The sequence below is a fragment of the Homalodisca vitripennis genome, unplaced genomic scaffold, assembly GCF_021130785.1.
Source record: "Homalodisca vitripennis isolate AUS2020 unplaced genomic scaffold, UT_GWSS_2.1 ScUCBcl_2429;HRSCAF=7182, whole genome shotgun sequence".
In the NCBI taxonomy this organism is placed as follows: Eukaryota; Metazoa; Arthropoda; class Insecta; order Hemiptera; family Cicadellidae; genus Homalodisca; species Homalodisca vitripennis.
In genome coordinates, this window is record NW_025778545.1 from 6881 (window position 1) to 33907 (window position 27027).

Sequence of the window (27027 nt, forward strand, 5' to 3'; positions counted from 1 at the left end):
ATGCTGGTGGTGACTGCACTTATCTTGGTGCACTTTGTGGATGCTCAGGTGAACTGGACGCCGATATTTGTGGATGGCACGAGTAAGTACAGTTACGGATAGTTAAGGATGGTAGTGTTAGGTCCGAGAACAAAGTTGTAAAATACTCACAGGAGGAGTTCCACAAGGATCTGATCCGATACTTATTTTATTTTCAATATACATTATCAAAGATATACGACATCACAGTCATATAAGTGGGTGAATTATACAAACGAGAGCCCCTGTTTAGGAAATGTTATACTTGTATTGATGCATTTTAAAAGCAGGAATCTGTTTGCTTGAAATGAAATTTTTTTTACTCCAGTTAAATTACTCTCGTATAGTGAAACACCGATGGCATGCCTTATAGAGGTAGCAATACTTGGTACTTAGCCGTTTATACCTGAATAGTTTTTAGTTTGAAACAAGTAATACTTTATTATCCTCCTTTTTCTTAGTTTTCATAGCAGTGACCATTACTGTATATAAAAAAGGAATAATATATTATTTTCAAAACTAATAATACGCTTTTTAAACATACATTGAAAGAGAGGAATATAAATAACTAAAGTTAAAAGTAAATTTCGGTCAAATGATTGGTGAGTTTTGGAAATGTTTCTTTTCTAAAAATGGAAGGCAGTGAATAACGGAAATTCAGCCTCTTTTCAGACACATCAAGGCAATGAAAGCTTAAACAGCTGAGTGGAAAGCTGATTACTTGCTTCCCTCTCATTCTGGAACGCTGGGCAAAGCCGAGAGTTATTACAAACATTCACTTTGAAATCACCACTGGATGTAACCTTAAACAGTAAATTAATTCATATTGCATATGGTTTACGCCCTTAAAGTACTTTGCTATAATATTAATATCGTTAACAAATTTCTTGATTTTCATGTGATAGTAAATTACAGTCACATAAATTAATAAAACAACATATAGTATTTGTTATACGTTTTATATATAAGAGACTTAATTAAATCTCACAATGGTTGAGAAATTTACATGCTAGGAAACAATTACAATATTAGTGTGATGGCAATATTGCCCAAGAAAGTGTTTTTTCAACTAAACTCTGAGTTTTCTTGTCTGAAATAATTTCATACTAATTATTATTTATTTATTTATTTCCAACGGTAAACCATTATAATTCTTACAACATATTTGACAAAATATTTCACACAAACAATATTTGAAAGTTATTGAATGTAGAACTCCTAATGAGTGCATTAGGATATTCTATTTCTGTATATGTTACATAATACAGTAAAGAAACTATGTACACCATTGTACTTTAATTGGTACGTAAACTGCAACTTACACAATACACAAATTAAAGAAAATACACTTCGAAATTCAAAATTTACATTACACAAAACAATAGATTTAATGTACACAAATGTATAAAGACTTTTATTTATTTATGAATGTACGAGTTTTTATTAATTTATTTACGCAGTTTTACTTCAAATACTAAAGTTAACACTGCGTATTTATACTTGTTAAGTAACATGGTCAAACATGATATTTAACGTGATTTAATACCTAACTAACGCCCCGGCAAACTCCGCCAGAGTTCACAAACGGCTTATAGCCAAAACTGTCTTTGTTCATTAAAGGTTTTTCGACAAGCCGTACATTCTAAATAACATACTTTATTGTAGACCACCTAAATACTAAATAATATAATATATAACTTGACTCAGAAGCTCTCTTATAACCTGATAATTTCATCCTGAAACTGAGATTGAAGTAAATATTAACTAGGCACAACAATTTTAAAGGATAACGGATACTGTAACAGAATGAAATTTATGCCACTCGTCCATCCATGCGTACCCCATAAAATCTGTAATTGCGATTGTTTTATTCTTTGGTTATTTTAAGAGGTCAGAGTAATGTAGGAACAATTTTAATTATTCCCTCCTATGAATAAGGAACAAAAGATATATATATATATGTAAAACAACGGAATATATATTTACCAACCTCTGTTGATTCTAGTAAAATTATTGAAATTTCAAAAAAACGTACACTTTGATATCTTGAAGATATTAAAAATAAAACTATTTTTGTTCTCCAATTAAATGTCTCATTATATAAAGTGTGGATGGTTAGAATGAGCTATTTCATGTGCATAATCACTGCTTACTACATCTTCATCATCTAGTCTTGTGTAGCCAAACGAAGATTTTGTAATTTTATAAAACATTTAATTTTGACCCCGGTTCTACAGTTTCTATCGCCTTTAATCATGCTCTTATTCACGACTATTGTTCACCAATCTGCTGTCCTGAGTAACAAACTGAGAGGCTCCGAGCATGTCAAAGTTTCGAATAGCGGTCTTTAATTTTTTTACAATTGGCATACTACTGTAATTACAATTCTCTCACCAATGTATAGCAGTTGGTCATTGTATCATGTCAAGAGCCAGTCATGCAGTTTGATTCTATTACCAGCTGATACTGTGGTGTGGCTGAATGCACTTGGTATAAATCTTTTGGTCCCTAATATTTTATAATGAAAAACAAGATCTACGCTTGTGTTTTTATTTGTTGAGGTTGTGAATTTGTTTATTACTATAAGATTGAAATTATTAAAAATAATTTTTTTAACATTTGGCTGATCACCTGGATACTTAAAATCGTTTGCATCATTTCTAAGAATGATTACGTTTTCCATACTATTCTGATTTGGTTACGTAAATATTTTCTGCATATCTTTACGTTTCACAATAATGCTCAAGATCAAAAACATATAGAAAATCCAATGACCACGATTGAAGGACTTCAAATAAAATGGACACTTTTTCACATTTCTTAATTTATTTGCGATGAGAATTTAATTGATAAACCAAAATTGATATAAAGTTTATATAGGTTGTAGAAGCAATATTTAAATTCACCAAATTGTTCAATTGTAATAAGTAGAATGAATTGATTAGGCTGTGCTATTTACATTTTTCATCACTAATACGGACATGGGAGAATTAATCACTAAATTGTAACGTTTAAAAGTATCTACTACAAAAATTCCAGATCAAGTGGACATGTGGACGGCCAAATCGAAGGGGTGCCGCTGCAGTTTTGACTCCTCTCGGCAGGACTGTGCCTGTTGTGTCAAAGAAGGCGGGTGTTCCTGTGGCGTCCAGTCGCCCAACCGCTGTGGACAGTGCGGCCTGCAAGATCACTGCACTAGCAGTTAGTATGCTTGCTAATAAAAAAAAATCAACCCTTTTTTCTTATTAACATTTAATTCATTGGCATAATATAATATAAATGAAAACTATATACACATGACCGAATATAATCGTCCATAACCAAATAGAAAATATATTGTTTTAATGACCATCTTGTAAATTTACTAAATATATCTGTAATTTATTAATTGATAAACATTTAATATTGAGTCATTGGCGTAGGGTTGATATTAAAAAAATAATACCTATAATATTTTCATATGTCCTGATTTGTTACATCATACCTTTGAGGGTGCCCTAGTCTCCCGTATGTGTGTATATGCATATACATTTGCACAGTTATGAAACTTATTCTTGCTACCGTAGAATTGATAAATAAGTACTGTATTCACTTTTACAAGTAAAGCGACAATTGCCTAGTCGGTATTAGGGGAGGGTTTTAGCAGTGGGTGGTGGAGAACTTGTGAAAGCATGAAATTGGCTGACTTGTCGGGTGCTTCAGAACGCTAATACTTTTATCGATAAATAAAGCTTTTGGTTTCAGGAGATTCTAATTGAAGAGGATATTTATAGTACTTGAACGTACTGTAGTACTGATAATTTAGTATGATATTTTGTAAAAAATATTAGCTCTAAAATATATAAAGATCACCACCGGGAGTCTTCTATGAAATATAAAATTAACAAGTTTTACGGATTTAAAAATATAAACTTACTAAAGTTAAGGATTATACTAGATCATAAACTTTAGTTTTTCATTGTTGATTTAAATTAAATGTTCCTTTATTACAAGTTTATGCTTAGCAGAGCCTCATTATTGTATGTTTCTTAACAATACATAATTAAGGGAATTAAAATCAATTCCAGCATTAATTTCAAACATGAACTGTAAAGTTAATGAACAATTATAACACAATTATTAATTTGTACCTTTAGAAAAGTTTCATTACAGAAACATAAAGTTTTAATTGGATTGCCCCTAATAAGTAGCGAGTTACTATTTTGTCCGTACTAGACTATCCATTTGAAGAAAAATATCATTTTATCATTTAAACAAGGTCAAACGTGTTAGTTTTGATATATTATAAACATCATCTTTTTACTTTGGTATTATATTATACACATACTATAAGCAGCCTTTCGGAATTTCTTAAAGACAGCGAATAGAAAGAGTGTCAGGTATCTATATACAGTAAATATATTCATGTAATTGGAGTTCTCAATGCATACCGCATATAATATAGGGAAGGCTATTTTTATATACTGAATACTCTAGCTTCCTCTTGAATTGGAGTCTATTTCACTTATATTATTTAAAGCCAGAGCTAAACTAGAATGAAAACTTGAACAGAACAATATTTTAGAATAAATTATTTTACAGTTATTAAGGAGGATTCTCCGTTCATGTTACTTATATCATACTGATTTTTTTTTATAGTAGAAAATAAAATTATGTTAATTTAATCCTTATACATTTACAGTATGCTTAAAAGTATAACTTGACCCTTCATTGTTATTAAAAGTATAAGAGTACTATTAAAACAATAAACATTATTTTTACAACTTGCGTTATTAAACTTTGCAGGCTAAATGTTCAAATATGTACATTATTTCAATCGATGCAAGATTTTTCTGAATTATATTTATTTGGGGGGTAATCAGTAACAGCAAAAAGTGCAGTTTAAAAGCTTTGAATTTGAGCTGAGTTATTGAACATGAACTATGTTCTTTATAAGATTTTAAGAAAAAGATTATATATCAAATCTGGAGTAACGTTTACGCAATCAAATTTTAATTATATTTTATTTACACTTTGATTACACAAAACAGTAATATTCAAGCTGCTCAGATATAAATAATATGTATATAGCTACTACTAAAATAAAAATTAATTTGAAAAAATTGGCTAATAGAACAAATTTAATTTAACTGTGTAAACATTAAACAACTAATTCAATGTGTAATGTTCGCCAGTGTGCAACATAACACTGGACGCCAGAATTCTGCAGGCAAAGTCTGGAAAGACCTACGGACAGATCAAGTCACCGTCTGTGGAGGGCCCGGCGTTCTGCTGGTACAGGCTGTTACCGGACTCTGGCCAGAGGGTGGAGATACAGATATACCGGCTGGTCAGTGGTGGGACGCTTCAATGGAACCAGGTGCGGAACTATTGGTCTTAATCATACCATACATGTTTATGTTTGAAGTTCTTCCATGTTCTCAAAGTAATTGTAAGAAACGTTTGTTACAAATCCACATGAGACTTATGTAACATTTTCTTAACCTTTGTTACAGTTGTGAGTCCGGCTTTGTACAGCTGGTTGACGGGATGGAATCAATTCCCAGAACTAGTGAAACACAGATCTGTGGTGGCAACGACCGCTACTCGCCTCCCGTCGTTTTGTTCGGAGACAAGGGTCCAGCGTCCCTTATTTTCTAGTAAAGTAAAAAGACACAACACCTTTATTAAAATTTAATTTTAAAAATAGTTTATTCAATAATGTATTTTATTTATCCTATAATTAACGGAAATGAAAATATTTTTAATGACCTATACGTAAATTTTTTAAACTGCAAATAATTATTTTATGAAACATAGTGAAATATTTATGATTTTTGTAACATGATAAACGTGTTTGTATGTAAATTTTAATTTAATGGATGTAAATACTAAGCAATACGAGATCTTTGTGGTCCTTTAGAAACTAAGCTACATAGATTACAGTTTAATTTGTATTTTGTTTTAATAATTAATCATATTTTACCATTTTCCTTCCATTTACGTTTTTAGTTAATGTATAACTTTAAAACACAAATAATTGTATAACAAACTACAAATTAAATAAATAAATATACTAAAAGTGTGTTTGCTCTTAAACTTTCAATGGATTATAACAAGTAAATTATTATCCATAATCTATGTTCTTCTCACTATGTAACAGTGAAGAATCTAATAATTTCTCCACAAAAATCTTATTCATTAGGGACATCTTTATTTAAATACAATTTTAATCTCAAAGTGACACGCCTTAAACGATTATTCTCAGTATAACAATATTGCCGTAAAAGTTTTATTACAATTCATGAAGGTAATTATTCTTTTGTAGACCGCTTGTTAGGAAATTGGCGTAACTTCCACCCACAGAAAAAGTTTACTTTAGATCAAGTTTCCCACAGCTGTCAGCCGAAACTAATTTAACTTTGCCAAAGATAAACCTTCTGCCCTCGGAGCTTTGTCCTCGGTCTTGGGGTGAATTAAGTTCCGCCATCTGACCCTTATTAACGTAATTTCATGGAATTTACTTACGCACAAACACCCCTATCTTAATCCACGTTTTTGAACCCTAAGGCTAATAGAAAGTTTAATATAGTTATGTAGGATAAACAATACCTGTTTTCCAATTAAAACGTATATATAAAAAAATTAAATAATAATAAATGGGATAAAAACTACTATAATCTTATAGAAGCTTCAATATTTACATGCATATATCAATTTTATAATTCCTTAAAGATTGTTAACCGATAAGATATTGTTAGGATCTCAATATAATACTTGACGTTGTGAAATGTAAATAATATTATATCGTTATAAAGACATTATATTTATTATTGTTCCAGAAATTTTATGCATAGTTATATTAAGTGTAACATACTGTGATATTTACGGTAAAAGCTTGCTGTATCAAAAGTTCTACGATATAAAAATATCGGAAAAAACGTTTTTGTATACGCGATAAATGCATTTATACATACATTTTGAAAATTCTTTACAAGTTTTTACGAGTACGATACTTCCTACCACAAACCAGTTGCCTCTTTTCTCCGAAACCACATTTTAAATCAGATGAAACTGCTCTTTGTGCTCTGTAACTGCTATATTTCCTTAAGAGACCCTCACACATTAGCCTTTTATTAAAAATAGTATAAACTAATATACATGCTTTCCATCTAGCTCTAAAATAAACACCTTAATGTTCTGAGACTTTATCATGTAAATATTGTTATTGTATTCCAAAAGTGTTAGACAACCGTAAATCGACGGAAAAGATTTTGTGGAGGGCTGGAGGAGATAAGCCTAATGACAGCTTAGCGTGAGCTGTTCCATAATGCAGCAGACCCAGCACGAGGGGGCGACTGTCCACTTTATCTCGTAATTTCTGATATGAGATCGCACGATATTTACATAAAAAATTACTCGTACTCTTTCACCGTTCAAAATTAAATAAAACCTGTAAAATATTCAACTGTATCTTAAAACGTTTTCCTTGTAGATACAATTTATTTATGATGACTGCCTTTTAAAGCCGTTTCAGACATGATAAAGCCATATTAGTAATTAGCGTTGAAAAGGGTTTAATATACGGAAGAAGATTAATTTAATACGATTAAGTTTTAAAGTATACTGACCATTTACATAACACCGTCCATACATAGACAAACATCGGAAACAATCTTGACATTTTACACACACGAAAAATAGTCAGCTATTGTATCCTTTAGGATTATGAAATTTACAAAAGTGCAGAAAATTAATCCTAATTCATACATTCTACTTAATAATTTTAGGGACTCGATCGGGAATCAGTTTCGACAAAAGTATTTGGTTCTCAGATACAATAAGAAGAAACTGTTTTGCCTTGTATTTAATATTAGTCTTACTTTAATCATTGTGTTTGGTTAAGACACGCCTCTGCATAAGACACAAGTATACGTTTTAATCTGATAATTTTTTATTCATATTATATAATTTCATATTTAAACTTAGTATCCAAAAATTGAGGGCCTTAATTAAAATGTATCATAATTTAAGGATTGTTTAGGATAATAATTGTAATTATGCATTAAAATTTAAATTTATATATTTGATTACAAACTAAAATGTAATTAAGTTTGTCTCCAGCAGTGATAGAGTAAACTATTACTGTATACAGTAAGATTATGAACAACTATCGGCGGTTTTGAATTTTAATGGACACTTAAGTGAATAATATTTCCCGATGCCAATGTGAAGTTTGCATTCTTCCAACGATCAAGAAAGTATGCTAAAAGTTTCTATTTATAGTTATTGTAATTTACTTTGTTTTTAATACTTTACCTCTTAACTCATTTTACCTCTCTCCCGGTCAAGAAAATATACACATACACAGCTCTGAGAAGCCTATTGAAAAAATTAAATAATTTCGGTTAAATAACAGTCTTTAAATGTAAAGTAAAAGTAAAAGAATATTGTCTCTTATATCTTACTAAGTAAACTATCAGTTTTAAATGTATAGTACATGTTATAAAGTAACATTGTATTTTAGATCTAATACTTATTTCTGATAAAAATTTACAGTTGAAAGTAGAGTAAAACGGCGCGACGCTGTTGTTTTTTTTATAAAGAGAAAAATATGATAAAACTTTTAAAACATTTAGAACTGGAATAGGTACAATTGCACATTGGTCAAATACACAGTCCAGCAAACTTTCATCTAGCATAGTTCTTACCAACTGCTTCAAAGCGACTCTTCAGTGTCAAATTCTGACCATCTTACGTTTAGGTTATTTTTAAGGTAGTTGAGTACTAATCTAATTGTTGAAATCTAAAAAGGCGTAAAAAGAATACCTATACTTACATATTATCACACACTATAACTGTAAACAAATAGAAAATAATAAACAATGTTTATAAAGTGCCGTTGATTAACTTTGAAAGCTCTTTCAATTAATATTACACAACTTTAGAGTTCAAGATTGCATTTTTCGATACTTTAAATACCGGTGGAGAGTAGCCCAGGAGATTTTAGAAATAAGAATAAATATACCCCAATAACTATAAAAATGTCCAGGTAAAATTTCAGTGCAGCCAGTTGAGTATTTTACGCGTGAAAGAAAAACGAAAAGAATGGCACTTTCGCATATATAATATTATTAGTGTTACTTCCTTCTCATATGAGCAAATTCTCTATAAGTTAGAGGATTTTGGGTATTAGGAGCATAATGGAAGGATATATTAGCCTTGTTTGTGAGTCTACTTATCCCTCTTATCTGTATTACCTATATATTTTGTCTTGAATTCTGTTTAATTGTACCTGGACGAACAGTTACTTCCGCCCTAAAGGCCAAGCCACTCCGTATGTTTAATATGTAAGTGTATAAATTCCATAATACTTTGATACAAAAAAAATATAAATATCATATATTAATATTTAAAGTAAACGTAAAACTTCACCTGCTTGTAAAGTGTCCATACTTGATGAGTTAAGGACGAATATACTACACGTCAATTTTGTTTTATAAACTTTTTATATTAAGGTATCTTCTAAAACTATTTGTTATATTATAAATGCCATGTCAATATTTATAAAGGTATTGACATTGTCAAAAATTAAGCTTATTATTTCATGTTATGTTTAAAAAGTAGGATTGTTTAATGGACGTAATCTTACAAATAAAAAAATCTTGTACATATTTCCCTACGCAAGCTGCAAAGTAAATCAATTTAAAATAATTGAAATACTTTTATAGAACCAAGTTATCCATCAAATTAATGGGAAAATGTTTAATTATTAATAATAATGTTACAGTATTAGCGAACCAACCTTGCGGTCTCAGTTTCCTGGCATATTACAGTTTCACAGCAGCCAACAACACACAGGGAGTCGGCTTTCAACCCCACGGTGGTCGCAGAGTGGAGAACACAGGTGGTTTACGCTGTACTTCATTTATCTTTTCATCAACATCATTTTCTTTATTACATAACATAAAAATGAAGTAGCCAAAATATAAAAACGTATTTATTCTATTACGCACTTGTTTTATTTTGGCTTCACAATAAGGTCGAATACGTTTATAATGACGAGCATGCTTTAGTAATAACATTTTTCAGATTGTGACTGGCTGTATCAGGACTTTTCATGCAAGGAGCCAGATACGTGCAGACTAGCCAGTCCTGGATACCCAGGAGTCTACAGTCCCAACAGGGTCTGCAAGTTTCACATCACGACGAGTTCTATACACACTAGGGTCAGGATCAAAGTCGTCGTCATGAATCTTCCACACAAGTTAGTACAAATGTTTGATAGGTTTGTCAATATTACAAACCCTTTTAGTCCAGGAGTGGACTGAAAATGCGCCTTATTTAAGAACAAAGTCTGATTTTATAAATTAATTGAAAATGAAAATCCTTAACGAATAAAAATGTATCTTAAGCAGCGCTAATTTCGGTGGATGACGAAATAGTAGGGAATGAAAAGGGTAAAATATAAGCTATGGTAGTTTTATTTTCTCAGATAGTCCTCTTCTTATCTTAACACGCTTAAACAAAATCGTCAGACACGCAAATAAATATTGAATCAGCGTCTGCTAACCACTTTCAGAGTTTTAAAGTGACAACTTGCTGTCTCTCTATATGGCTGAGTTTAGCTACATGACTCACGAGCAATTTACTTTTTATGATACATTTTGAATCATAATTTGTAAGATATAGAAAAATCACAGTAAATGTTTATATCGTGCAATTTAGTTCTTGACTCTTACTATACTCTATTAATAATAAATATTATTGTTATTTTAAAGTCATGCTATATCACTCTTTGGTATGTGAATACCACACACCAACTTGATCTATGTAGCAGTCTAGGTAATCTATACATAATACATTATTTATACAATAAATTACTACATTATTGCAAGTAAGGCTTATTTGGGTTCCTACAGTTATCATATTTATTTTTGAAAGGAAAAATTACCAAGTGAACTTGCTTAGGTTGTATCCCGAACAGTTTTGAGACAAAAACTACTTTAAGGAGTGTTAATAGTTGTTGCTAGTATATTGATTAATTTGTCAAAAAATTAGTGAGAGCCAAGAATAGTTTAGTAATGTTTGTATTTTAAGTTTAAATAAAGGCGATTATTGGATATTTTTTGAAATTTCCCCAAATTACCAATGATTTTAAGACACCACAGAAATATTCATTAATGCAGGTCATTTTAAGATTTTAATATAGTGGTACATATATCCTAATATAGTACGAAAATTATGCTTTTTGCATATTTTACATTGGAAACCATTGTATACAACTTAGGTACAAATCTGAATATTATCATGGTAAACTATGTAATAATATAAATTTAAAAGAAACAAAATTGTGGGTTAACTATTAAGTATGACACATAATAATAATAGAGTTGATAAACTTACATAAAATTAATGAGCAGTGAATAGATTGCGCAAAACAGTGTTTAATGACAGTGCAATAACGATGAGGTTAACCGGTATATTAATGCAAGGTAATTACTTCCATGCACTAGTCAAAGCAGTGGCAGGAGTGGTATTATTCATCCTTAGGTCTAGTTATTCAACAGTAAAAGTTATCAACAGAATGTCAGTACACACCTTGCTCATTACTGGCTGTGATTATTCAATAACCTTACTTCCTACTGAGCTGCAAATAATTTATTTTGCAGCTAAAAGTAATTGATTAAATGGAAGAAATTCCCTACTTATATACAGGCTATTGGTAAAAAAAACCATGTGTACTTTTTACTTTGAAGCATACAAATCAATTCAATATATAATTATTATTTAAGATATGTCTTTAATGTACCATGATACCACACAGTGCACGATGCCTATAAATTTATTTTGAGATTTTGAATTAAGTTCCAGCTTAGAGATAGGTTACATTAAATTGTTTTTTTATCTTACTGAAAACATAAAGTCAAATAAATTACAATTTCTTAAGTACGTAAAACTCTGCACATAATCAGAGTTTGAATATTTGTATCCTAAAATGTTAGTTTATAGTAAATTCGATGAAATCTTTTTTAAATACAATGTATTCATAACATTAATTTATACATACATATATAGTTTTAATAATTTTTAATATCTTAAATAATTAAAATAACTTAACGTATAATAAGTTAAAAATAATTATTACGTATAGTTAGTAAAAAAATGATTTTTTACTTTTCCGCAAAAAAATTCAAAAAATCTTTTACAAAATTTTGTTCTTATACTGTTATTAGGGCAAAAATTAATTATATTAAGATTGCAGTCATGCTTACACGTGCATTAGTACAATTTCTTATTTAAAACTTTAGAATCAAAATAACAAATTTCGATGTTATTAATTTGAAGATTATGTAATGTTATTACAAAAATCCTCTACACAATAATTACTTTAACACGTATAAAAATGTGTGTTGTAGCCAGTGTAACTCAGACTATGTGAGCATCCACCAAGGCTCCACCACAACCAGCCCTGTACTGAACACTTTGTGTGGCAACAAGCGCCAGGAACTTGTATATACCGGACCCAACCTGCTTATTGCTTTTAAGTACGTACATACATTGAAATGTATATTATACATTTGCATATTATCATGGAACATAAATATTTTATTTTTATATGGAATAATATTATTTATGTTTTCCTTTAGTGTTCAATAAGTACATTCAATCTTAGTTCTTAGATTTTACACCACCGATGTCGTAACAAAAGTTTTTTTCCGTATACCACAACGTAGGGATATTGCTTTCTAAATTACATTCTTGACATTTTATGACCTCATTGTAGTGATCTGTCTTCAGACAAACACATATTAATCTTGAGTAGGTGTGACACGGGGAAATGGTTGAAATATCTAATTGAAAATGTTAAAAAAGAGCATGTTTTTTGACAAATCACCAAGACATTATGATGTTATTTGATTCCCATTTGCTTCCATTGTTTAATGAAAAATAAAATATGACGTTTCTTTTTAAAAGAACTTAAAATCATTGTTAAAAACCTCTATAAGAAACTATACATTTAGTTTTTATCCCATGTTTCACAGTTTACCAATTTAAAAATCTTCCTTTTATTAAATTGAATCAATAACAGCTGAGAATGTACTCATTCAATTCGCATAAATGGTTTAAATAAAATAACCAGTTTATAGAAAATAACAAACATAGTAAAGCAATCTTAAACGTATCACAGGTCTGGACCATCTGCACCTCCCTACGATTACAATGGTTTTCTAATAACCCTGGAGTTTTGGGACAAGGTGACGACGACTACGGAAGCCGTTCTTCTAGGATTACCTATGAGACCAACTGATCAGACCGTCATGAGTGAGTTTTAAAAACAATATATCATAATTTTTTAATGTTATTTCACACTATATAATATTATAATGTGTTAACACTCTTTTAAGACTACTGCGTAAATGTATTTTTACCTAGGCGATGGTTCTCAGCACGCCAGTGTGCGTCCGGCATGCGAAACTATCTTCTACAGCAACAATTCAAAGTCTGGCCATTTCGACTCCAAGAGCCACGACTGGCACCAGAACTGCTCCTATGTGTTTCTCGGTACTCAAAGTGAAGTAGTTCATTTATCCCTTTTCAACTACAAGTTAAAGTAAGTAAAGACATCGAACACGTTTTGTGTTTTTTTTCCGTTACACGTAGCATTATTAGATTGGTGCTTACTTATTAGCTTACATCTGTCAATAAATCTTGTTTTATACATGGAACTTTATCCTTAAAATGAAAGCAAAGTATTTATATAATTCAACTAAAAGTATTTAAAAAGTAATAAAAGCTATACCTCTTTATTTAAACAAGCAATTTAAATTTAAATATTTGCCTCATCCCATGTTACTAAAGTAAAAATCATAAATTTCATTATTATAAAATCATAATTGTAATTACAAATTAGGTTAAATCACTCATATTTTTCGTAATATCTTTGATCTATCTATAATCTATCCAATGTCTATATTGTAAGTAGCTTGTGCCTGGCCAAACAGCACTTTGTGGTAGAAAGGGAGCCCAAGTAGATAATGCACCTTTTGACCAGCCTTAGGTACTCCCTTCAAAAAATTCAAGGATTGAAGAAGAATTGAAGTATACCATAATGCTGTAAGGAGAATTAGTACTAAGAGCTCACACTTTAAAGCGTATCAATCAATTTGAACAATGAAAGTCTAAAACACCATTCCAAATTTAAAGAGAAATATTCCTTAAGATGGACAGGACTTTTGTATCTAGTACATTTTTTAAATTTTTTTTTACCGTCATAATACTGAAATCTAGTATAAACATTTTAAAGAAATTAGTGTTGTTTAACAATTAACCGAAACTTTAAAATTCTTATATACTATTTTGAAGTGGCCAAAAAATCTGTTCAAATAATGTTTAAATTTTTAAAACCTTTTTACTAATTTTAATATATAGTAGTAATGTTATGATATTTAAAAATGAAGAACTGTCTGTTTATTTGCGTGACTCTTAACACAATATCTCCACGTTATGACCTATAAAGCTTCCACATTTTGCATGAATATTTGTTTTTGTATAAGCAACATCTTGTTTGATTATGGTGCATGCCACTCTGTGAGATTATTAGGCTGAGTATTATTAATAGGAAATTGCAGAAAAAATAAAATTATTAACGAATATTATGGTATTTTTATCAATTGTAACATAGTAATGATATGAACTTTTGAAAAATCTACCACTCGATAGGGTGGAAACATCTCACTTTTGTTTGTCTGCCTGTCCGTCTATCTCTCTTCATGTTATATGAACAACAGTGAGTTCAACGATAGTGCATGTCGCGCCAAGGGATTTGGGTGAGGGATGAATACATTTTTAATCACGCTAAGTACAGTCATATGGACTATAACACTAAATATTTTAATTCATAGAGTAACAAGAAAAAGTAATAGAGTGGAAAATCAATGTTGAAAAGTTGGTGACAAGATTTGATTTTAGTACACACTTGACTTTTAATGTCATCCATACCTCACCGGAACTTTATAATTTAATGATTGCTATTAAACTAATTAGAAAAAATATAAATATGTCACGTGGTATTATATGGTAAAAAAGTTATGCTATATACTTTCAAATTTGAATGAAAATTATTTATTCATAAACAAGAATGTGCATTTATTAAGGTGCATACCCGAACCATGGAATAAGTAATCAGGCTGAGCGTCATTTTCGTGTTATTTTCTTTTCTATATTATTGCATGTTTTCTCTGCGCAGGAAATCACAAGAATTAATAAAATATAAGATGAAATTTTACACGCAACCCCAGCGAAGCCAGTTACGCGAATGGTGGTATAGTGTACCTCTTCCTTGCACATATAGGTATAGACTTGAGGTTTTGCATGCAGCCTGAGCGAAGCCTGTTACAACACACGTGGTATAGCGTATTCCTAACTTGTGCTAATAAAAGGCGAATAGTAAAATTAATAATCGGATCAGAAACAGCTATTTTATCCAAGTATTTAAAACAGTATTGATACGTTTAATATACCACTTACTCTCTTTGCTGTGAAGTATGGACCATTTAAAATCAAATTAATAGACATTTGTCTTTCCACACAAATTTTTCCAGGTTTCTCTTTGCCTTAGAGTATTCCGAATCAAAATAAAAGTTTTCGTTTTGAATTAAATTATTTTTTTAACAAGAATGATGTGTTGAAGAAATTTAAATTTTTTTACTGTGTTAAACATTACCAACAGTACAAAGAATAGTATACACATAAAAATGTACAGTACTATATTAGAAATCCGTATTAAATTTTATCAATACCATTGCAACTACAAGGCTGAGATTATTCTTTTATATTAAGTAAATTAAAATACGTTTTAATAAAAATAAAATTTACGGATAAATAAGTATAAATAAGAATATTTAAAGGGTTAAACATTTTTTATGCAGTACAATATTAAGATTGATATAGAGCGTAACTAGTTTTCAAAATGATTTCAATGTTATGTAATTGAAGAATATTTTGAATGTGGTCGTAAAAATATATGATCCTGTAATGAAGGTAAGTACGGACTTAAATTAAGCAAGGAAACTCGTTTTGCAGGTCGCTCTCTTGTCAGTCTGTAATAGAAACTTACGACGACGGAGTGACGATCGACGCCTCCAAGCCCGTCACCAGGATTTGCAGTCCAATCACGAGGCACGCTAGAGACCCTACTGGCAGGTAAGTGAAACTGATGTCTGCCCCAGATCACAGACCAATACCTTACTATGAACCCACTCACTTATTGTTTGGCACCTCTCTGCGTTTTAGTTCGACCACCATCGTCATGTCTTATAAAATAACTGATTTACTATCAGTTTCACTGAAAATATATCTCCATTAATTCGATTCCAAATAATACTAATTATTCTTTGTATCTTTGGTAAAAACTGAACAACTAATATTTTTGTTATCAAAGTTAAAATTTAAAATTATTTGGAAGACAGTTTACTGTTTCAAAGTTTTCTTGTTGTTATTCATCTACTGTTGTGCATCTGTGTTGTGCAAATTAATGGGAACAAGGAGAATTAATTTTTAAATATGATTTATTTAGGGCAAAGCTATATTTAAGTACACTTACATGAGATTGATATCATTAATTGTTATGGAATATTTCGCTCTTTTACTTTTATGATTTCCTGCACTCTTCTTGCCATGGAATCTACAAAGTTTTTGCAACTGTTTGTGATTACTTCATCTCTAAACAACACCTGAATCACTGCTTCGACCACTTTCGTTTTTGTCGTCTAGTCCATCTTTTTCATTCTAGCCTTGTATTGCACAAGAATACTCAATAGGATTATGATAAGGTGAATTCCTCTGCCAATCAATTAGGGTAATATTATTATCCTTGAAGTAATTTATTATGGTATTTGATGCGTGGCACGGAGCTGAGTGTTAATGAAAAGTTTCAGTCAGGGTTTTTTTTCAAGATGTATAGATAAGCGTTGCCCCAGGGATGCTTTGTACTTTTCATTTTTCATACCTTCAATGGGAATAATTGTGCTAGTTCCTTGAGTATAAAAAAAACAACCCCAGAACATTTTATAAGTGGGTTGCTTAGCTGTTTGGTTAAAAAAACTGGTAGAAAGTGATGCATTGTCTGTCTCTCAAACGAATTTTTTGTATCTGGCCCTACAAAATGAAGTGTATCTCAACAGTAAATTAAAATTCTCTCCAATCATCTGCGCTCCAGTGAGCGTATTTTTGCCCGTTTTAAACTTTTTTCGTCATAGACACTGTCAGATGTTGTTTCTTCTGCAGTCTCATTACACCTCCCCATCATTATAAGAGTCGTTTGGATACCGTAGAGTCGTTAATTTTCACTGCAGGCTTTTTAAAATCTTCCTGGAGCTCATAGCTTGCTTTCTAGGATGTAGTTTGCTATCACGCCAAACAAATGTTTCATCTCGAGGAATGGTCTTCAATTTTCTTCTACATTTTCCTTTCCGCTGTATTTCAATTACCCTGTTTCCTTCTTTATGTTAAATCTTTTTTAGAACACTCAAACTTAAACAAACAACACTTCTTTGGAATCTCCCTCTGAGTCATTGGTATATACCTAATAAGTGTTATGATCCCTTCCCTTTTTCCTAGGCGTGATATCCATATCAATAAACAGCTAAACCTGATTGCACAGTTTAAAAAAATCAATTAAATAACACTGACTTAAATACATAACATAATATATAATTAAATATAATACTAACGTAACACAAAGCCCGTCTAGAACAATATGTGAGTTCGAGTTTTGAGGTTATGTTGTTTTAGTGAATAAAATAACTGACAGAATTTGCACAGCAGGTGCACCAACGTATAAAAACATAATTTCGACTTCTTTTTAACTTATAGCACACAATACTGTACGTTAATACGCCTTTTTATTTTCATCGAAACAAAGCTATAAAATCCACTGTTATTTGTAGTGCAACGCATGTTACCGGTGAAATAAAACCTCTCATATATGAGTTACGGTGTCTATAATACGCTTTGAAATTATCCTACCAGTTTTTTAATTTTCTTTGTTCACAGATTTCAGAGCCAGCAAACATTCATGTCCACAGGGAACGCGATGACTTTGTTGCTACGGCGTATGCCACCTCTCGCTCCGAACTCTGAGCCAGAATTCCTGGATGGAGCTTTCCATTTTTCACAATGGTGATTATAAAGTTACTATTACTTGGGTACCAATCAGCTTATATAGACTACATATAGACCGTAAAGTTGTTCAATTTGATATTTTTTCACGTCATGTATGCACATATGCAATTGAAACTTTTGAAATTTAAAAAGATACTTTCACGTCAATATCTTACATTTTTGTGTAGAAATAAAATATAAATGTATTGTTCAAATTGCGTTGATGTTCTAAATTATTTGTCCTGTGTTACAAATACAAATCTCGGATACCTATCAAGCCTAAAACAAGTTGTTTATGATAGTTAAGATATTTTTTTTAAGTTCCTCACATTATTTAAAAAACTAGAAATTACAATTTTTCCTTAAAAACTGCAGGAAAAAAATAAAAAATAAAAAAAAAATTTACAAAATAAATGTTTTTGTACAATTTAATTACAAAATTAGATGACATGTTTTTGAAAATTGTATTTTCGTGAGATAATACTTGAAAAAACATGAACATGTACCTAAAGGCTTGATTTTAAAATATCGAATAGCAGAATATTATATAGTCACATTATTTACACTTTAATTTTTATCCTCAACATAGTTACAGCACAACCAACAAGTATTTATTTTATGGACTGACATTAATCTCAAACACCAAAATTTCCTGTTTTAATTATTACCATACCGGTATCTTATAATGTAAAAGTTAATTTAACAATTTTGGTGAAGTAATTTCAGGCATAAATTATGCGATATTCACCGTAAATCACCTCACTTTCAGCAGCTTTTTTCGCAACTTTCTTGTAGACATAGGCACGAAAAATAGCTTATAAAATAACTATAGATTTCGCTTCAGGGCGCTTTTCACACTATCGACAGTTAAAGCTCCTTTCAGACATTACTGTTTTTTTATGTGAACTAAAAATTTTTCTTCCTTGACATTTAGTTACCAAATTATGTTCAATTTTTTTTAGTACAAAAATATTTTTGTATAGTAACATTAAAAGGTATAACGTGATAGTTTATACCACGATATTCTCTTAAATTGACAAGTTAAAATAGTTAGATAACATCATAGTTATGCTGATTTATTTACATTTCCACTTAATTAGAGGAAATTTATTAATCCCAATTTCAATAAACTCATTATATCACTCAAATAAAATTTTACTGTAGTTAATAATTGATAAACATTTTATAGAGCTTAATCTTAATTTACCACTATTGTTAAAACCATAATTATTTCCTATTGGGAATTCTGATAACTTAATTAAATCTAAATTTGGGTACAAGGGGCAATGCGTTGAATATCACTATACGATTCATTATATATATATATATATATATATATATATATATATATATATTAGATATTAAGTAATATAGAAATATATATATACACACACATATATATATATATATATATATATATATATATATATATATATATATATATATATTCTAGCTATTAGGTAATATAGAATACCATGAATTTCGATACTATTCTGCTACCACTTTACCATGTACAAGAATTTTTAAAGAAACATTAATTTAATTTTAATCATACCTAAATAATGGACTTTTAGAACAAGTTTCGGGGACTCTGCAGCCGGACACGTTATGCAGCTCTGACTATTACGGACTCAGCAGTAGTCCCAGGGGTCAAGTGACCAGGCCTGGCCAGGAACCCATCTTCTGGAATATCGACGGTCCTCTGGAATGTTCCAAGAGATTCATTCCAGCGGTTAATCAGAGCATATCTTTACAGGTAAATGGATCTATAGGCTTGTACTAATAGGCTTTATTTAATCTTGTACTTTTTAATTTGTCCAGGAAAAATTGGTGATTGTTTGTGTATTATTACAAGAACATAACTACATAATCCTGAATTTTAACCAAGAAACTAAGCTCAAGGATTTTTAAATAATGTACATGCAGACGGAATTATTTGAAAACATTGTATTATATAATTAACTTTTTAATTTTCATAAACTTTGATTCGTTGAGAGTCCTATTTTATTTACAATCTATTAGTTTTTCATTCTGTGCAGTGAGATATTCGGGGAAAAGGAAAGCTTTTATTTACCCTGATTCTTTTCACTCTTATCAGAATAAACAAACAAACGAGAGTAGAATTTTCCGACTAACTTGGGGAGAAGCTATGTTTACATTAAAACATAAGAGTACCTTTTACTGTTCCAAAATATATGCGATTATTCTTACTGAATTGGTTCAGTTCTCTTAGCTTCACTTTCGAGAACGAATTTTCATAATATTAGGTTATTGTATCTAAATTAATATTTTAATTTACATGAAATTTTTATAAATGGCAATACCCTTATTTCATTTTTAATAAACAGTGAATCACAAAAAGTACTTGCTCCGTCGGGACTCGAACCCGGATCTCTCACTTGCCGGGTGAATGTGCTAGCATTAAACCGGTATATACAAATTTAATGTAAATAAAATTCATTTGACTGGGGTTTGATTATAAGTCAGTTTGGTTATTTAAATTAATATCCTAATTGTAATAAATTAAATATATTTGTGTGTACATAAACTAACGATAATTCTTGGTTACAAATAATATTTTTATACTAATGATTATTGTAATCGAGAGAATAATTATACAGGTGATCGGCTATTTGTTATCCTAACAGATTAAACATCTACAAGAACTATATCTATTTGTAAACATTCAAATTCTTAAACCCTCGTAGAAACAGTTTAAAATGAAATATATATTTACTAAAGTATTATTACAATTTGGCTCTACTCAGTGATTATTAGGGAATATATAAACATTTCTTTATTAATTAATTTTAATTAATGTCGTATATTGAGTTGTATCAAATAAAAATATATTAATCAACTTACTATACTTCTTTGAACGTCCATAGTGTTTTTGTGAAGCAAGGCTTCCTGTAAGAGATGAGGGCCACTTTGTAAGTTATTTATATTGTGATATCAGTCTCACGCCGATTGTATTTTGTTCCCAAAATGGTACAAGAGCATTATTAGTTCTTTTATTAGGTTTACTGTCGAAGGAGTTTCAGGAGTAAACATAAGAAGATTAGTTTCTAAATGCGTACTTATACGCACCATTAATATATTTCTGGAACAAAATTACAAATATTTAGAGGCACCCCGATGAAAGAAATTCGACAAGACATAACTACTTTATAAAATATGGTATTATACACTTTTTATAGAAGTAAATCACACAGTTTTTGGTTTTGACAAGTATTAAAAAAGGCTCAAGTTTAAATGTTGAAATTAAACTGTTTCCACTGTACATTCAATTAGATTACAGAAAACACCAATTTATCTTATAGTTTTCAATACAGTTTTTCTCCTATTTATGATAATTATAAATCTTCATAATAAAATATACGAAACGATAACTGTTATACATGTTGAATCAGACTTTTCCACATCTTCCATACGAATTATAGGCTTTGTACAACGAAATGATTAAATTATATACTGTAGGTAATTTAGCAATCCAAAGTTTTATATAATCTTTGCTAGTCTGATTATCTACCTTACCATAGTCACATATATGTGGATAACCCTTTTTATGGATAAGATTTACCACAGTATTTAGTGTAAAGATAACAGGATTTCTGACTTTTACTGATTTGACATGTATGTGACAAAAAAGATTTTTTAGATTATTGCTACCAATCCTCTTAATTCACTTAAGCGTAAAAACATAAGCCTTTTGTTTAGCCAACAACAAAAGTGTTAGACTTTTAAACTTAAGAGAAGGTTAAATTTAGATCGTCTTGTTTTGTTTTTGGAACATATAACGATAAAATATTTCTGAAATACTATAGTCGCTTTCGAATTAGCATTCGTAACCAATAGACTCTTCAGTATAAAATTAATTTATTATCTAACTCTAAGTTTCTTTAAGCATTTCTAGCAGTACTATTGCTAAAAGAGGGTGAACTTCTCATTCAACCGTCTAAACTTTAATTACAATATAAACCCTAGACTTTTCCTAACAGTATACTTAATTTTTCAATGGAAAATCCACGAGTACACTTTTTACGAGGTAAACATTTAAACAATCATTAGTACCGTATTCGAGAGTTTTTTAAATGTTTAATTACACATTTGTTTCAATTACCAGCTCCTTGTGGTGGAATATAACCAAACATTGAAAACGTCCATAAAAGTACAGTATGAAGAAAATTACAACGAAGTTGAAGACAAAACTTCACTTTATGAGTGATGAAGGCAGCAGAAAATCAATACGAAAAAATCGCTAAGAGTTTGCTGTGAAATATGCCGCCAGTCTCAATCTGTTGACAGATCACTCTGATACGCCTGTCGCCAGACCTCCACTGCCACACAGAGTGCGGTGACAGCAGCTGTCGCTGCGTCGTCAACTCCAAGCCTCTGTCGCAGATTGATCATCTCAAAGTCGTGACAGAGTCGGGTTTACTTGTCGCCTGCCTCTGCGGAGATTTCCAGGTAAGATTGACATGCTTTTACATTTATCAAAATTTTATTTGATTGGGCATATTAATTTTTCGTGATTTGATATCATTGTCTAGTATAATATCCTCAACGGTGGTTGACGGAAATAATTTTCCTCCTCATAACACGTTTAAATATTTATTTTACAAGTATCTGCATCCTTCAAATAATAATTTTAAATTATTTTAATGCATTGTTAGAATTATTCCTTGGAGTGAAACAGCGTATGTTACTATAAAAAAACCAATGTGTACACATACATACGTTTATAATAAGATGCAAATTTAAATAATAAATTTCGGGACATTTCCTGTTGGGTAAGCTTATCCTGCCTTTCCCCTCGCGTGTTGCTCATTATATTGCATCACTGCCCTTTGGCAAATTTCCGAATAAAATCCCGTTTCTTTTACAATCCTTCCATCGTCAAAAACAAACTTCAAACTAAGCTATATACATTTAATTATAACAATATTTGGGCAACTAATACAGTCATGACATTTTTCGTATGTGTGGTAATACTAATTCTGTAGCTATCTCGGGCAACATTTGTTAAACGTAGGATTATGTCCAACGATGTAAATAGACATGATAAAATATACCAATAGTTTTATAGAGTCTATATGAATACATATTCCAAAAAATCTAAAACTTGAACTAAAGTATTTCTGATAAGAACAATGATAGAATAAAACAAATGTTTGATATTAAGTTCATTCAACGTCGTATATAATTTTATTTAAAATATATAACACGATACTTGATATAAAGACTACAGTATTGCAATACTCTTGGCTGATTCTTACAGCAGGAATGGCTACCGGTGGGTCTTCGCAGCTGGTCTCCAATTCGCCTGATATACTACGTGGCTCACTACAGCTGGGAATCTAAAGGCTTTGAGTACACGGCTGATTACAAGTTTATCTCAGATTCCTATTGTGGACACCACACCACGACTCAGCATACAGGTAATTCATTCTTTCCTGAGGTAATCAGCTTTTTCACATATATTGTATCATTTAATTCTTCTTCAATCATTTGTACGTAGCCAACTGTATAACAAAGTTCTGAATTTTGGATATAACGCTTGTTTTCTTTTTTTTCTTCCAAATATGCAAAGAAGACATCGAGAACATTGCAAAAAACTTTTTTATTGAAAATATCCTGAATCACAAGAAAAGTAGAATGTATTAGAATATCGGGTAACGAAAACAATTGAAATATGCCACCGTTATATCTTAAAAAGATTTAACTTATAGTTGAAATCTGAAAATCTCACGACAACCTAAACATAAAAGTGGCCATGTTCAAAAAAATGTATCCTAATCAGGATATGGTTATGAACATCGTTAAAATGTACACTTGTCAAAACATATTCTATTTCACATAATTAAACAAAAAGAATCTAGTCGTGACCAGTTTTAATAAATAGTGCTAATGATTTCTATACATATTTTAACATTACATTTTATTGTCAGTTGAGAAGTATATATATTAAATAATAAAGAAATATTAATGAATAATGCAGTCTGTAGTTATTGAAACATATTATTAAATTTGTATAAATAGAAGTGTGTTATTGAAAATGTTATGTGATATAGAATCGTCCTTTGATTTTAAACCGAACATCATCAATACTGACTTATAAGTAAATTTGTTATTTCTAATGTTATTTTTCCTGAACAGTTTTTATTTTTTAGCAACATGTAAGTTCGCTATTTTGAGTTCTTTTCATTTATAGTTCAAAATAATATTTCCTTACGACACCGTTTAATTTTCTAAAGCCTTACCTGAAATCAACCAGATCTTTTTATTAAATTAGTTAACATGGTTTACTTCATAGAAAAAGATTTTCAGCTATGTCAATTTTGGAATTATTTTTCAAGTCCCTGTACATGTGTACATTCTCCTACTATGTCAGAAAGTTGTTGCAAAGCATTTGTTCATTCAAAAACCAATACAGTACAATGCAGTTGCCTTAATCACTATTCAAGTGAACATCACACTTAAATAATGCTCTTAAAATTTTTACAGGTTTTATAGAGTCTGGCAACTTGACTGAGACTGGTCAGCTGAATCACTTCTTCCATCAAAACCTGCACTTGGCTACTCGACTCTCACGTGGAGAGGCAGCTGACCATCCAGCTGGCCAGCAATCAGAACCGTAATTATCGTAAAATTATTATTCATCTGTGTAGCATGTTTTGAAAGTTTATACTAAAGTAAAGATCATTATTTTATGACACTCTACGTTCAAAACTTGTATACACAATCTTCATTATATCTAAAAGTTATAGGTACGGTTGATATTGTGTATCATCAATAAATAATTTGACGATTTAATGTTTTTCCATAGGTCCTTGCTCAGCCTGGAACTTCACGATACATGAGTATGCTGAAGACGGACCTGAGAGGACAGGCAAAACCCTCTACAACTTCTGTCCTCGACAAAAGATAGCCAACTATTCGCTGCCCTTCCAGTTGAATGTTGTTGTCATCAAGTAAGGTCAACACCATGTCCTATGTTTTTTGGTCAGGATTGGAAGTTGAAAGTTAGAATGAATAACTATCTTCATAACTAATTCATTATCTTCACCTATCGGGTGATTTAAAATGAATAATTTACGTAATTTACATTCATAATCACCAAGTCATTTATTTTCACGTTTGACACAAAAATAATGTTGTTCCATACCACATTTTCTGTTAGTTATCAGCAGTGCATACTTACTAATCAGAGTGTTTGTGTAAAATACTATAAACTAATTAAGTAATTTCAAAATCTTATTATACTACTTATGGGTAAGCTAAGCAATTTTTCTCAAGTTAGGTAAAAATTTAGATTTCTTCAGTCATGATAATAATAATATTATTGAGAGCGTATTTTTTACTGTCAAACCAACAGGAAACAATAATATAATTACTTTTCATATTTTTACCGAACAACTAATGAAACGTAATGTTTAGTGATACATATTAATCTTCCTCAGGACGATGACGTAGAAGTTTGATTCAAAGGTCAACGTATTCTAGTAGAACAATTATTGCTCAAATGGGGTTCTTTTAGCATTTAATTTATTCTCTCCCACTTATTTTGTGCATAAGATGTTTATGAGCTTGGAAAATATGTTACATTATACCAATTTACATCAATGACGGGCAAGTGCACAATCAGATGAAAGGAAAGGGCATTAAGAATTTATTTTTGCTTTCTGATGTAATACATCTGTCGGAAACTTTTCTCATAATACTCACTTTACTCTTATTCTGTGTTTCTGCTACACGACATGCCATAAGTTCGTATAGTGACTTGTTATTTTAACCAACCATTTGATTTTGCAGGCTCACGGCTATGTCGTCGATTCCACCAGAGTTCCAGATAAAATGGCGGTCCCAGATAGTACGTGCGAACACGCGCACAGCGGTGTCTGTGCCCGTCATGTCCTCCCAGGCGACATGTGTGTCTCCCGTTACCATGGCAACGGTGTTACTGGGTGTGCTGAGCGCCACTTACAGATGAGCGGTCACCTCTGAGGCGCAGGTGTAAATAGCACTGTAATTAAATGCATTGGAAGTCTGAGAGTGTTTGTCAAACCACATATCGCGGAGTAGTAGTGAACAGGCCTTTCCTAACCTGTGGCCCTTCACTGCCTTGATGAAACTACCGATAAATTGGTAATCATTTGTTTTTTACTATCTTTGGAGTAGAAGAAATATCGCTATAAATGTAAACTATGTAGCCCCAAAAGGACTTCTCCTAGGTATGCGATTAAAATTTAATGATAATTACTGAAATTCTTAATATATAAATCAGCATCAATGTATTTGTACCTTAAAATCTTATTATAAAGTCAAGAATAACCATTATTAAGAATGATAATGATTATGTTGGGATATATACTCATATAACACTCATCAATAACGTCTCGGAAGGCCTAACAGATATTCTAAAACACTGCCCGAGTTTTATAAAGACGAAATATAATTGAAATAATAACCTTGCTAAAGTGTAATATACTCCTGTGTATAACGAGTAGTATAGTATAAAATAGCCACTATCTGAAGTCTAGTAGTGAAGAAAATGCACACGATTATGAACTTGAAGTTTCGACACATATTTGTATCTTACTAGAAAGAAGTGTTTGATGTATCTGTGGTAATTTTCATCACGGTCGCTACTACGCCACACCATGCTCAATCGTTTCCTCTCTATGTTCGTCTCATATACTTACGTCCACAATATACACATTTATTTTTTACACGTTCAGTGTTACATGGTGTACCGTGTGTTACATGTGACCGAGACCTAATGGTGTACCTTGTGTTACATGTCATTAAGGTGGACTTAGCGTAGTCGGATCAGATGGTGCTATTTTAGAGGTAGGCTAGTCT

At 30.9% G+C, this 27027-nt stretch overlaps 1 pseudogene; it reads left to right on the forward strand.

Moving 5' to 3' along the window:
- On the forward strand, window positions 1–26788 carry LOC124372044 (annotated as a pseudogene).
- Window positions 26789–27027: the final 239 nt, after the last annotated feature.